We start from the raw sequence: 15,332 nt of genomic DNA, 5'->3' as shown, positions 1-15,332 counted from the left end.
TTCCTGCAGGAAACCTTCGCCACGATTTAGTTAGACATTTTACTTTTCTAAAATTGCATATAATATTATAGAGTCACATGACCGCGAAATACCTTTCGCTGCGACCAATCATTCGTCCATTGGGTTGTGTAAAGGTGGCGAAATCGGAGCAGGGTTAGATTTCTAATGGAGTACAAATGTCCCCTAAGTTTGACATGATTTGTGCTATGAAAATGTTATAATTAAACCGTTAAATGACCACAAATGAATACATTCTGTTCTATAAAAATAACAAAACAAAAAAAAAGGTTTATTGACAGTAAATGTCTTCATAGATGCATCAAAGTTTGGTCCAAGCAGAGCAGAGATTGCTGAGAAAGTGCAGATTTTCTTTAAAAAAAAAAAAAAAAACTTAAAATCTTATTGTCCCGGTATAGTATAGAATAACTACGATGTTTAAAACAATTCCGATCAGTAGGGCTGCGATGTTTAGAGCGTGTGCGATACGAGAGCTTTGTGCTGCGGCCGCATCATCGTGACTGTCCATGTCGCATCTTGTCTGAAAGAGACGGTAAAATATGTCACATATCACATATGTATTACATAACATGCGTGTTCTTCAAATAAAATGAAAAGCTAAGGAATAACGGTGGTCATTCCGAGTTGATCGCTCGCTAGCAGTTTTTAGCAGCCATGCAAACACTATGCCATCGCCCACTGGGAGTGTATTTTAGCTTAGCAGAAGTGCGAACGAAAGGATCGCAGAGCGGCTACAAAGTTTTTTTGTGCAGTTTTAGAGTAGCTCCAGACCTACTCAGCGCTTGCGATCACTTCAGACTGTTCAGTTCCTGTTTTGACGTCACAAACACGCCCTGCGTTCGCCCAGCCACGCCTGCGTTTTCCCTGGCACGCCTGCGTTTTTCCGAACACTCCCTGAAAACGGTCAGTTGACACCCAGAAACGCCCTCTTCTTGTCAATCACTCTGCGGCCAGCAGTGCGACTGAAAAGCTTCGTTAGACCCTGTGTGAAACTACATCGGCCATTGTGATAGTACGTCGCGCGTGCGCATTGCGCCGCATACGCATGCGCAGAAGTGCCATTTTTTTTGCCTCATCGCTGCACAGCGAACGAATGCCGCTAGCGATCAACTCGGAATGACCACCAACAACCTCTCTAATTGCGTCAATACCAACAGCATCCTGCATTTTATAACTGAATGAGTCCCCGATATTTCCTTAGCGCATGTTGGGCAATGTGAAGAGAGCCACGTGGAAACACAGGCCTACCACTGTTAAAATATATGTATTGAAATGTTAAAATCACAAATCTAGAAGCTCATTTGTCAGGATTCCTTGTGAGGGATTTCTCCTCATTGACACCTTAACGCGAGGAGTTTCTGCGGTACGTGAGGCCGCACTTGTGCATTAACCTTTCACGTGGAGGGGCTCTGGTGAAGCCTCTGCGGCTATGCAAGTTCCTCCATAAATAGGTATAGGGTAACGCCATCTTATGATAGCAACAGAAGCGGTTCTTGGTGCAGGCAAGCAGTGCCTGCACCCGGGGCGCTGCGGCCTGGGGGCGTGGCCGCAGTCACCCCGCAGGCACCACCACCTACCCGCACCCCGCTCCCCGGCTGCAGCGGACGCCGTGGGCTGTGTGGGCGTCCGCTGCAGCCGGCTCCAGTGACAGACACTAGAGGTCATTATTGACCTCTAGTGTCTGTGTGGCGCTGCTATGGGAGAGACGTCATGACGTCTATCCCATGGAGAGGAGCCGCGGGAGGCCAGACGGAGCAGCAGCAGCCGCGGTCGGGAAGCAGGAGCGGGGCAGTGGTAAGTATTGTTTGGGGGGTTTTTTGTGTGTGTTTGACAGCAACAGGGGGCACAGCAACAGAGGGCACAACTACTGGGGACAAAGCAACAGGGGGCACAGCTACTGGGGCAAATCTACTGGGGGCACAGCGACAGTGGACACAACTACTGGGGACAAAGCAACAGGGGGCACAGCAACAGAGGGCACAACTACTGCGGGCAAAGCAACAGGGGGCACAACTACTGGGGCAAATCTACTGGGGGCAAAGCAACAGGGGGCACAGCAACAGAGGGCACAGCTACAGCGGGCACAGCTACAGGGGGCAAATCTACTGGGGACACAACTACTTGGGGCAAATCTGGGGGCATAACTGTGGCCACACCCCTCCCCTATGAAGCCATGCCCCTATTTTTTCTGGTGCGCACTAACTGTTTTGCCGCGGGGGGGGGGGGGGGGAGCCAGTGGAAAGTTTTGCACCGGGAGCCACAAGGTGTAGAACCGGCCCTGGATAGCAACAAATTTGGGGTTTGCATCCTTCCCCGTGATCATCTGTGAGGACAGCTGTAAACAGCGGAGCACTGAGAAATATCTCCAGTGTTGGGATGCAGTTGGCATACCGGCGCTCGTTGGCATACCTAAACCAGGTTGGTTTTGCCTCGTAAATGATTACCGCTTTAAAAATACGACCAGTCTCGGGCGAAATCACTGACCTCCGGCAACTCGGACCTTATTAAATTTACCCCAAAGGAATTGTCTTGTGATAATTATGGGCCACTTCGCGTGGCCCTAAATGCGTGTCAGCCCCTATGTTGGAGAAAGATACAAATAATAAGTCATATCAACTACCGGATGGGAAGAAGCTCAGGACTGTGATTGTATGGGCGAGACAGAACATCTGTACAGAAACCCCACATTGTCACTGTACTACACTGTAGGGACAGGGATGGAGAGTGATGGGAAGAGAAAAGTAAGAGAGAGAAATAAGAAAAACAGGGGAAGAGAGATGGGAGGAAGAGAGGGAAACTGGGATAGAGAGATGCCAGCAAGAGTGGGAGACAGGGGAGAGAGTTGGGAGTAAGAAGGATAGAGAGAGATGGGAGGAAGAGGGGGAAAGAGAGAGATGGGAGGAAGAGGGGGAAAGAGAGAGATGGGAGGAAGAGAAGGAAACTGGGATAGAGAGATGCCAGCAAGAGTGGGAAACAGGGGAGAGAGAGTTGGGAGTAAGAAGGATAGAGAGAGATGGGAGGAAGAGGGGGAAAGAGAGAGAGATGGGAGGAAGAGGGGGAAAGAGAGAGAGATGGGAGGAAGAGGGGGAAATAGAGAGATGGGAGGAAGAGGGGGAAAGAGAGAGAGATGGGAGGAAGAGGGGGAAAGAGAGAGAGAGAGATGTGAGGAAGAGGGGGAAAGAGAAAGATGGGAGGAAGAGGGGGAAAGAGAGAGAGATGGGAGGAAGAGGGGGAAAGAGAGAGAGAGATGGGAGGAAGAGGGGGAAAGAGAGAGATGGGAGGAAGAGGGGGAAAGAGAGAGATGGGAGGAAGAGGGGGAAAGAGAGAGAGATGGGAGGAAGAGGGGGAAAGAGAGAGAGATGTGAGGAAGAGGGGGAAAGAGAAAGATGGGAGGAAGAGGGGGAAAGAGAGAGAGATGGGAGGAAGAGGGGGAAAGAGAGAGAGAGATGGGAGGAAGAGGGGGAAAGAGAGAGATGGGAGGAAGAGGGGGAAAGAGAGAGATGGGAGGAAGAGGGAAAGAGAGAGAGATGGGAGGAAGAGGGGGAAAGAGAGAGATGGGAGGAAGAGGGGGAAAGAGAGAGATGGGAGGAAGAGGGGGAAAGAGAGAGAGAGATGTGAGGAAGAGGGGGAAAGAGAGAGATGGGAGGAAGAGGGGGAAAGAGAGATGGGAGGAAGAGGGGGAAAGAGAGAGATGGGAGGAAGAGGGGGAAAGAGAGAGAGATGGGAGGAAGAGGGGGAAAGAGAGAGAGAGATGTGAGGAAGAGGGGGAAAGAGAGAGATGGGAGGAAGAGAAGGAAACTGGGATAGAGAGATGCCAGCAAGAGTGGGAAACAGGGGAGAGAGAGTTGGGAGTAAGAAGGATAGAGAGAGATGGGAGGAAGAGGGGGAAAGAGAGAGAGATGGGAGGAAGAGGGGGAAAGAGAGAGAGATGGGAGGAAGAGGGGGAAAGAGAGAGAGATGGGAGGAAGAGGGGGAAAGAGAGAGATGGGAGGAAGAGGGGGAAAGAGAGAGAGATGGGAGGAAGAGGGGGAAAGAGAGAGAGAGATGTGAGGAAGAGGGGGAAAGAGAAAGATGGGAGGAAGAGGGGGAAAGAGAGAGAGATGGGAGGAAGAGGGGGAAAGAGAGAGAGAGATGGGAGGAAGAGGGGGAAAGAGAGAGATGGGAGGAAGAGGGGGAAAGAGAGAGATGGGAGGAAGAGGGGGAAAGAGAGAGATGTGAGGAAGAGGGGGAAAGAGAGAGAGATGGGAGGAAGAGGGGGAAAGAGAGAGATGGGAGGAAGAGGGGGAAAGAGAGAGAGATGGGAGGAAGAGGGGGAAGAGAGATGGGAGGAAGAGGGGGAAAGAGAGAGAGATGGGCGGAAGAGGGGGAAAGAGAGAGAGATGGGAGGAAGAGGGGGAAAGAGAGAGATGGGAGGAAGAGGGGGAAAGAGAGAGAGATGGGAGGAAGAGGGGGAAAGAGAGAGAGATGGGAGGAAGAGGGGGAAAGAGAGAGAGAGATGGGAGGAAGAGGGGGAAAGAGAGAGAGAGATGGGAGGAAGAGGGGGAAAGAGAAAGATGGGCGGAAGAGGGGGGAAGAGAGAGAGAGATGGGAGGAAGAGGGGGAAAGAGAGAGGTGGGAGGAAGAGGGGGAAAGAGAGAGAGAGATGGGAGGAAGAGGGGGAAAGAGAGAGAGAGAGATGGGAGGAAGAGGGGGAAAGAGAAAGATGGGAGGAAGAGGGGGAAAGAGAGAGAGATGGGAGGAAGAGGGGGAAAGAGAGAGGTGGGAGGAAGAGGGGGAAAGAGAGAGAGATGGGAGGAAGAGGGGGAAAGAGAGAGAGATGGGAGGAAGAGGGGGAAAGAGAGAGAGAGATGGGAGGAAGAGGGGGAAAGAGAAAGATGGGAGGAAGAGGGGGAAAGAGAGAGAGAGAGATGGGAGGAAGAGGGGGAAAGAGAGAGAGATGGGAGGAAGAGGGGGAAAGAGAGAGAGATGGGAGGAAGAGGGGGAAAGAGAGAGATGGGAGGAAGAGAGGGAAACTGGGATAGAGAGATGCCAGCAAGAGTGGGAGACAGGGGAGAGAGAGATGGGAGGAAGAGGGGGAAGGAGAGAGATGGGAGGAAGAGAAGGAGAGAGATGGGAGGAAGAAGGGGAAAGAGAGAGATGGGAGGAAGAGAAGGAGAGAGATGGGAGGAAGAGGGGGAAAGAGAGAGATGGGATGAAGAGAATGAGACAGAAATGGAAGGAAGAGGAGAAGATGCGGGAGAAAAATGTGATGATGGGGGAAAAGAGAGGGGAAAAAAACCACGTCACCAAAGGAAACAATATCTAGCGACCCGGCTAATGATGGGTCCAGAATACTAGTAAACTAGATTATATTCATTTATATTATATAATAATGTTGCTGCCTTAATGGTGTAAACACTGACAGTTTTGTTTTGGACCCAATGAGGTTTTATTGCAGCTCTAGATAAGGGGATTCTCTTAGAAAATCCGAAGGAGTAAAATAAAATGATCCAACCTGCAGTGGCACAATCTCACACAATGCAACAAATACCAATGTATCAATGAAACATACCAGTTATAGTGATGGGGGAGGGGACTGAGTTATTGTAAGAAAAAGTGGGAGAAAGATAAGAGGAAATGCCACATAAATGAAAGTGATAAACTAAGAAGAAATGGAATGGCAGCTATGCGTGATTGCAAACTCTCCCGGAACGTCCCCGAATTTTATTGAGTCCAGGGTAAGACCACTCTCCCGGATCGAGTAGCAGTTGATTTACCGACGGACACGGTACCGACAATCATAATCATGACTGCCATTGACCTACAGTGAAAATTCCGACACGGTCAAAATACCGACACTCATTATGCTAACATGTTCAAAATGCCGACACAGTCAGAATACAGACATGTGAAATTCAGACGTGTCAAAATGCCGACCTGCGTTTTTAAGTAATTTTTTTCCTCAAAAAAGACTTGTTCATACTTTACCATCCCAGTGGACCTGGGGGGGGGGGGTGATAATAGTGTGCCAAACGCAGCGAGCCACGAGAGGGGACGTGGTACACTTAGACGGTGTTCATGTCGGCATATGTCGACATTGACACACAAGACCCCCCCAGAAAACTCATGTTGGTATTTTGACATGTCAGCATTTCAAATGTCCCTATTCTGACTATGTCAGCATTTTGAACATGTCGGCATAATGAAAATCTGTATTTTGACCATGTCGGTATTTTTACTGTAGGTCAATGGCTTTCGGATATGACCGTCAGTACTGTTTCCGTCTGTAAATCATACTGAACCCCTCGGATCACGTGTTTTTCTAGTAAAGACATGTATTGCGTAGTGGTGGGTGGTGCAGATTATGTCCCTGCGCCCACTGCCTAATAAAGCGAAATGCGCCAGTGTGCAGCGGGCCTTACCGACACATTATCCCCGTACATGCTTGGACCACTCATGTTCTGATATTACATTTTATACCAATGTTTTCTCTAAAATGAATTATCTGGTAATAACAGGGGGAATATAATACCCGCAGCACCCAGCAGGGTTTTCGTATTTGCGCAGACCATGGGAAAATCCTTCAGATTGTGAATGCGCCCCTTTAGATAATCGTTCACCTTAGAACTCATTTTTTAACACTTTCCCTTCTGGATTACTCGGGTTAGCGAGAACATGTTCCAGATTGTGCAGACTTGACTGCAGACGTGATCTTATTTTTCGATAGGTTGAACAACCGCTCAGTATAATTCCTCTGTTTCTGTATATTGGATGTAAATCTCACTGATTGTTCTTAATCTCTTGTATTTCAACAATAAAGAGGTCACACACTTTGGACAAACCCTCACTAAAACACACACACACACAGACACACACACACACGCACACAGACACACACAGACACACACACGCACACAGACCCACGCACACACACACACACACACACACACACACACACACACACACACACACATACATACATACATACGCCCCGCCTACACTCAGTGCATCAACAGAGTCTGCAGCACAGACTCATATCACCACACACAGGGGGTTATTCAGCTTTGTTAGAAAACCAAAAAAAGCACACTGATGGGTAAAACTATGCTGCACTTCAGGTGGGGCAGATGTAACATGTGCAGAGAGAGTTAGATTTGGGTGGGGTGTGTTCAATCTGCAATCTAAATTGCAGTGTAAAAATAAAGCAGTCAGTATTTACCCTGCACAGAAACACTATAACCCACCCAAATCCAACTCTCTCTGCACATGTTACATCTGCCCCCCTGCAGTGCAGTATGGTTTTGCCCAATTGCTAACTTTTTAGTTTGCTAATAATTCTATAAGCCCCATAATACATTGGAGATGATTTGGAGTTAGTAGCAATGAAAAATAGGTCAAGTAAAACCATGCTGCACTGTGGGGGGACGGGGGGCAGATGTAACATGTGCAGAGAGTTTAGATTTGGGAGGGGTGTGTCCAAACTGAAATCTAAATTGTCCAACATTTGTGGACTGCATGCAAAGGCAGTCAATATTTACCCTGCTTTCAGGGCTACCGATGTGGGGGGGAGCAGGTACCAATTACCCCGGCCTGGCTTGTGAGAGGGTTATGATAGGGTGCCCTGGTCCTCTGCCGTCCCCCCTCTTACGCAATACGCATATGCAGCAGCAGCCTCCGTCCCAAGCCCAGCACACTTCGGGGAGTCCCTGCCTCCCCGAGGAGACCACCAATCTCCCTGATTGCACCTTATCCCCATTATGTAGCTGTTATATTTTTGGGGGAATAAAAATAAATCAGAGATACATACATTCAGATGGGATCATCAGCGCCATTTCCCTGCATTAGATATAAGGCACAATGATCCCTACGGCTACATGCAGTTTCAGATAAGGTTTCTCGTGGCCACTTACAATACATGGAACCATTTGTTAAACACACTACACAACAAGCCCTGAAATGCATCAGTGTATTTTCCTCAGCATGTAGATCTTACTAAATGCTTTGGGGCTCATTTACACTTGGATGTAAGTCGTTATTATAACCCGTCTCTCAGATATACAGTACACGGTCCGCGCTGATGCATTTTCTTCTACCATTCTGTTCTGCGCTTTACATGTGCCACAAAATACAGAGGCGGATGTGGCTGTTCTCTGAAATGTTCACGTAACTGCACTTTGGGGGTAATTCCAAGTTGATTGCAGCAGGAAATTTTTTAGCAGTTGGGCAAAACCATGTGCACTGCAGGGGAGGCAGATATAACATGTGCAGAGAGAGTTAGATTTGGGTGTGGTGATTTCAATCTGCAATCTAATTTGCAGTGTAAAAATAAAGTAGCCAGTATTTACCCTGCACAGAAACAAAATAACCCACCCAAATCTAACTCTCTCTGCAAATGTTATATCTGCCCCCCCTGCAGTGCACATGGTTTTGCCCAAATGCTAAAAAAAATTCCTGCTGCAATCAACTTGGAATTACCCCCTTTGTTATGATTTAGGGATTATATTATAAGATTTCATTTAAGGGTGGTTCTCGCCCGGGTCTTACGGCTCGTGCCTACTGGAGATCTGGGGCCAAACTGCTTACATCTTACACAGCAGAGCATATACACACGCACACATAGACACGCACATATATGCTGTATTGTACATATGAGTTTGCACGTGGTGCGTGAGCCATAGTGCACAGATGTTAGCTACTGGACGTGCAATGGTTTTAGAGATACTGGAATTGAAATAAATCTTAATAATGGGTATAAGATATTAGCCGCCCCATATAGAAGGCACCACTAAATGATAGAACGACACAGGGTGACACTGTGCACTCCATCTGCACTTTAAACCCAACTAAATGGATCCTATAACCACGAAATGGAGAAGTAAGTAGGAAAAGCAGAAGACTGCTCGCAGGTTATAATACATCGCCATCTGCACTGATTCCGGCTGCCTCTAGATACTTCAATAACTTGCTGAAATTCGTCCTCAAGCCGCCTTTATTTTCTACCCCCACCTCTGTGTGCAGGCACAGGTCTCTAGGGAAGTCCGTTCCTGTAAGTAATTTCCTTCTGAAGCCTCATTCCTTCCTATTTGCCTTGCTATGATGCATGTACAATCTAGTAACATGACTTGGTCAGAGAATGGCCAGTGATAGCACAATGTTACCTTGCAGGAGAAGATCAGAGCAACGATTCCAAGAGGCAGACAGCAAAAAAATATATTCAGGATGGACCAGCACATGTAATCCTTATATACTGGCCGGTGAGCCACGACTGTAGACTGGGTGTTCACCACAGTGACATTGGTCATAGGCTGGCAGATGAGCGGCTGCTGTAATCCAAGGCCCCCTGTAGTCGGTTGGTAAGGTGGGTAGTTAGGAGGTTGGTAAGGCGGGTAGTTGGGAGGTTGGTACGGTGGGTAGATCGGAGGCTGGAGAGGTGGGTAGGTAGCGGGCTGGAGAGGTGGGTAGGTAGGGGGCTGGGATGGCTGGTACTGGGGTCCAGGTGCTGGGGGGCTATAATATGGAGGAGGCTGGCTGCTTTCCTCCGACTTCTCCTCCTGGAACTCAGGGTTCCCGTATCCCTGCATTGTTCTCTGTTCTGCAGATGTCTCTTTATCTCCCAGCTGCTCCGCCTGCCACATGGAACTAAAGTGAAACTTATTTTCTGAGGCTGGCTCACTTCCCTCTCTCCCCCCTCTAACAGCAGCCTATGAGACTCAGGGCGCTGCCCCACCAGTAACCCATACTGGAAATGCTCCATTCTCTCACAGGGAAAGCACAACCCTCTGCTCTGTTCATCCAGCAAATATTTGAATAGGGATATAAGTAATTCCCCTTTTCTTCTCTCAATGCCGCGTGTCAGTGTGAGAGTGAGGACGCCACATTAACGCTCGCACCTCTTCAGCTGGCAAACCACTAGCATTTAAACGTCACCGTCTGGTCCCCAAGTTCATTGTCAAACAGATGCCTGCCCGAATTGGAGGCAAGGGCTTGCTAACACCAGGGGGGTAATTCAGACCTGACCGTAGCAGCAAATTTGTTAGCAGTTGGGCAAAACCATGTGCACTGCAGGGGAGGCAGATGTAACATGTGCAGAGAGAGTTAGATTTGGGTGGGTTATATTGTTTCTGTGCAGGGTAAATACTGGCTGCTTTATTTTTACACTGCAATTTAGATTTCAGTTTGAACACACCCCACCCAAATCTAACTCTCTCTGCGCATGTTACATCTGCCCCCCCCCCCCCTCCCCAATTCCCCCCGCAGTGCACATGGTTTTGCCCAACGGCTTACAAATTTGCTGCTACGATCAGGTCTGAATTACCACCCCCCCCCCCCCCTCCCCCCAGGTCCTTTGGATTTGTGCAACGTTGCGACAATTCACAGGACTTCCTCTGAACTTTTATTGATTGAAAAAAATCTATAGCGGAGGTAGTTTGCGCGTGGAGACGCTTACGCGGACACATTTAGATGCGAATGGTGAACGGTGAAATTGGCAGATTGGACATGGTAGCATGCATTCAGTCAAAGGGTTAACAGGCCAGCAGTCAGAGCGTTAACCCCGTCAAGCAATTGCTTTTCTGTTAAAGAATCTTGTGAATTCGGTGACAGCATCACTGAGGCTGAATAATGCTTTGGCCTCTCATATATACCCCCCAGGGCTTTCAGCAGCAGCAAAGTGTAGGTAAAAAACGTGAAAAAACACACAAAGCGGATACAGAACAGCAAGAGACACTCAACACGTGGATATCACATTCTTATAGATCTGTGTCAGAGATTCCTTCTGCAGAGCGTTATCCCCATCTAGTGGCAGATAACATGTATGCGCCTACTGTGTAACTTTCCCAGGGACGTATTTATCAGTTACCGCATTAATAATACAGGGCCGAATTCAGACCTGAACGCTGTTGTGCCATTTGGCGAGGCGGGCGATTATCGATTGACTGTGCATGCGTACGGATCATAGGGGGTCATTCTGACCCGATCGCACGCTGCAGTTTTTTGCAGCGGTGCGATCGGGTCAGGAATGCGCATGCGCCGGCTCTGCAGTGCGCCGGCGCATGGCGCTACAATCACCTCTGCCTGATTGACAGGCAGAGGCGGTCGATGGGCGGGAGGGGGCGAAACGGCGGCGTTTGGCCGCCGTTTCATGGATGCAGTCCGGCCAACGCAGGCGTGGCCGGACCGTGCGGGGAGTGGCCCGCAGCGGCTGCGTGACATCACACGCAGCCACTGTGGGCCGGGGAACGAAGAGTAGCTCACGGCCAGCACGCTAAAGCTGCGCAGGCCGGGAGCTACTCTTGAAGTGCAAAAGCATCGCACTTCTGCGGAGGGGGGGAGGAGGGGGGGGCGGCACTGACATGCGGGGCGGACTAACCCTGTGCTGGGCGTCCCCCCGCATGTCTGAGTTCATGATCGTAGCTGTGCTAAATTTAGCGCAGCTACGATCAACTAGGAATGACCCCCATAGTGCGCACGCGCTAGGCCAAACTGCTTCTTTTTTGATCACTAGGTGAACACAGGCTGATTGACAGGAAGCGGACGTTTGTGGGTGGTAACTGGCCAGTTTCTGGGAGTACCTGGAAAAACGCAGGCGTTCCTAATTGTTTTCAGGGCGGGGGTGTGACATCAGCTCCGGCCCCGATCATTCTTGTTTGTATCGCACTGTAGGAGCAGGGCCGGCGCTACCACTAGGCAGCTTTAGGCAGCTGCCTATGGGCGCCGGCATTTTAAGGGCGGTGCAGAGTAAAGAAAAAAAAAAAAAAACAATGTAAGGCCACCGCGTCCCGGCTCACGGGTGTCTTCCCTCCTGCTCCTTTACTGCTGCGTCGCTCACTCCCCCCCTCCCTTCTCATACCCGCCCCGATGTCCGGGGGCGGCACATTCACCCAGGGAGGAAAGGACTTCTTCCCGTAACGGCACATCCGTCACCCCTCGCAGCGCGACCTGACCGGCGGCAGTTGGAAGGGGTTCACTACGGCTGGCCGGCGGTCGGGCTCCCGGCGACCAGCATCCCGGCGCCGGGAGCCCGACCGCCGGCTTCCCGACAGCTTGGCGAGCGCAAATGAGCCCCTTGTGGGCTCGCTGCGCTCGCCACGCTACGGGCACGGTGGCGCGCTACGCGCGCCACACTATTTTATTCTCCCTCTATGGGGGTCGTGGACCCCCACGAGGGAAAATAATTGTCGGTATGCCGGCTGTCGGGCTCCCGGCGCCGGTATACTGAGCGCCGGGAGCCCGCCCGCCGGCAAACAGAAGACCACCCGTTGGAAGAGCAGAAGGTGCGGGACAGGAGGAGGGGGTCAGAGTGCCAGGCACATATTTTTAGCAGGCAGCCAGCGGTGATCAGGAGGAGCCAGGCTGACTGATAAGCAAAGCTCCTGCTGGTCGGGGCTGTACAGGGGGACGGATCTGCAGTTAGTGGAGTAAGTCCTTTCCTGTTGTCCCTGGGTGAAGGTGCCGCCCCCGTTTTTTTTTTTAATGGTGGAAATCGCGCCTGCGGCAGCCGCTAGTTGCAAATAGGGGGAGCTGCAGCAGAAGCGCGCAGCTCCTCTCAGCAGTAATCATCTGTGGGGCTTTGTGACAGAGCCGGGTGAGCGCAGGGTAGCGGAGCCGGGGTAACGGTGAGTCAATGACTATCTCCCAGCCGACGGGAAGGGTGGGGAGGTGAGCTCGGTGTGGTCTGTGTCTTTTGTTATTTGGGTGTGTGTTTGTCTCTGCAATATGTGTATGTATGTCTATACTCTGTGTGTATGTATGCTCTGTGTATGTGCTAATGTATGTGTCTATGTATGTATGTAAACTAGGGATGTGCACTTGAAATTTTTCGGGTTTTGTGTTTTGGTTTTGGGTTCGGTTCCGCGGCCGTGTTTTGGGTTCGACCGCGTTTTGGCAAAACCTCACCGAATTTTTTTTGTCGGATTCGGGTGTGTTTTGGATTCGGGTGTTTTTTTCAAAAAACCCTAAAAAAGAGCTTAAATCATAGAATTTGGGGGTCATTTTGATCCCAAAGTATTATTAACCTCAAAAACCATAATTTCCACTCATTGATGGATAATGAGATGAAATCAATATATATATATATAATATCACTAGTACTGCAGCCGGACAGGTATATATATTTATTATGTAATGACTGATGACGGACCTGCTGGACACTGTCAGCTCAGCAGCACCGCAGACTGCTACAGTAAGCTACTATAGTAGTATGTATAAAGAAGAAAGAAAAAAAAAAACCACGGGTAGGTGGTATACAATTATGGATGGACGAGCGACTGCCGACACAGAGGTAGCTACAGCCGTGGACTACCGTACTGTGTCTGCTGCTAATATAGACTGGATGATAATGAGATGAAATCAATATATATATATATAATATTAGAGATGAGCGGGTTCGGTTTCTTTGAATCCGAACCCGCACGAACTTCACTTTTTTTTTCACGGGTCCGAGCGACTCGGATCTTCCCGCCTTGCTCGGTTAACCCGAGCGCGCCCGAACGTCATCATGACGCTGTCGGATTCTCGCGAGACTCGGATTCTATATAAGGAGCCGCGCGTCGCCGCCATTTTCACACGTGCATTGAGATTGATAGGGAGAGGACGTGGCTGGCGTCCTCTCCATTAGAATAGATTAGAAGAGAGAGAGAGAGAGAGAGAGAGAGATTGTGCAGACAGAGTTTACCACAGTGACCAGTGCAGTTGTTGTTAAGTTAACTTTTATTTAATATATCCGTTCTCTGCTATATCCGTTCTCTGCCTGAAAAAAACGATACACAGCAGTCACACAGTGTGACTCAGTCTGTGTGCACTCAGCTCAGCCCAGTGTGCTGCACATCAATGTATAAAAGCTTATAATAATTGTGGGGGAGACTGGGGAGCACTGCAGGTTGTTATAGCAGGAGCAAGGAGTACATAATATTATATTAATTTAAAATTAAACAGTGCACACTTTTGCTGCAGGAGTGCCACTGCCAGTGTGACTAGTGGTGACCAGTGCCTGACCACCAGTATAGTAGTATATTGTTGTATACTATCTCTTTATCAACCAGTCTATATTAGCAGCAGACACAGTACAGTGCGGTAGTTCACGGCTGTGGCTACCTCTGTGTCGGCAGTCGGCACTCGGCAGGCAGTCCGTCCATCCATAATTGTATAATTATATACCACCTAACCGTGGTATTTTTTTTTCTTTCTTTATACCGTCGTCATAGTCATACTAGTTGTTACGAGTATACTACTATCTCTTTATCAACCAGTGTACAGTGCGGTAGTTCACGGCTGTGGCTACCTCTGTGTCGGCAGTCGGCAGGCAGTCCGTCCATCCATAATTGTATTATTATAATATATACCACCTAACCGTGGTTTTTTTTTCATTCTTTATACCGTCATAGTGTCATACTAGTTGTTACGAGTATACTACTATCTCTTTATCAACCAGTGTACAGTGCGGTAGTTCACGGCTGTGGCTACCTCTGTGTCGGCAGTCGGCAGGCAGTCCGTCCATCCATAATTGTATTATAATATATACCACCTAACCGTGGTTTTTTTTTCATTCTTTATACCGTCATAGTGTCATACTAGTTGTTACGAGTATACTACTATCTCTTTATCAACCAGTGTACAGTGCGGTAGTTCACGGCTGTGGCTACCTCTGTGTCGGCAGTCGGCAGGCAGTCCGTCCATCCATAATTGTATTATAATATATACCACCTAACCGTGGTTTTTTTTTCATTCTTTATACCGTCATAGTCAGTCATACTAGTTGTTACGAGTATACTACTATCTCTTTATCAACCAGTGTACAGTGCGGTAGTTCACGGCTGTGGCTACCTCTGTGTCGGCACTCGGCAGGCAGTCCGTCCATCCATAATTGTATTATAATATATACCACCTAACCGTGGTTTTTTTTTCATTCTTTATACCGTCATAGTGTCATACTAGTTGTTACGAGTATACTACTATCTCTTTATCAACCAGTGTACAGTGCGGTAGTTCACGGCTGTGGCTACCTCTGTGTCGGCAGTCGGCAGGCAGTCCGTCCATCCATAATTGTATTATAATATATACCACCTAACCGTGGTTTTTTTTTCATTCTTTATACCGTCATAGTCAGTCATACTAGTTGTTACGAGTATACTACTATCTCTTTATCAACCAGTGTACAGTGCGGTAGTTCACGGCTGTGGCTACCTCTGTGTCGGCAGTCGGCAGGCAGTCCGTCCATCCATAATTGTATTATAATATATACCACCTAACCGTGGTTTTTTTTTCATTCTTTATACCGTCATAGTCAGTCATACTAGTTGTTACGAGTATACTACTATCTCTTTATCAACCAGTGTACA

The 15,332-nt window shown here is 48.9% G+C and overlaps 1 long non-coding RNA gene across 1 annotated transcript; it reads right to left on the bottom strand.

Moving 5' to 3' along the window:
• Window positions 1–252: 252 nt before the first annotated feature.
• LOC134965805 (uncharacterized) lies at window positions 253–9,892 on the bottom strand. The gene is made up of 2 exons (XR_010188515.1): window positions 9,156–9,892; window positions 253–538 (listed from the first exon to the last, which is right to left on the bottom strand). It is a non-coding gene; the product is annotated as an uncharacterized LOC134965805 (long non-coding RNA).
• Window positions 9,893–15,332: the final 5,440 nt, after the last annotated feature.

This window comes from Pseudophryne corroboree, chromosome 10, assembly GCF_028390025.1.
Source record: "Pseudophryne corroboree isolate aPseCor3 chromosome 10, aPseCor3.hap2, whole genome shotgun sequence".
NCBI classification, from domain to species: domain Eukaryota; kingdom Metazoa; phylum Chordata; class Amphibia; order Anura; family Myobatrachidae; genus Pseudophryne; species Pseudophryne corroboree.
Note: the sequence above shows the minus strand (reverse complement) of the source record. Positions and strands in the feature narration are given on the sequence as shown.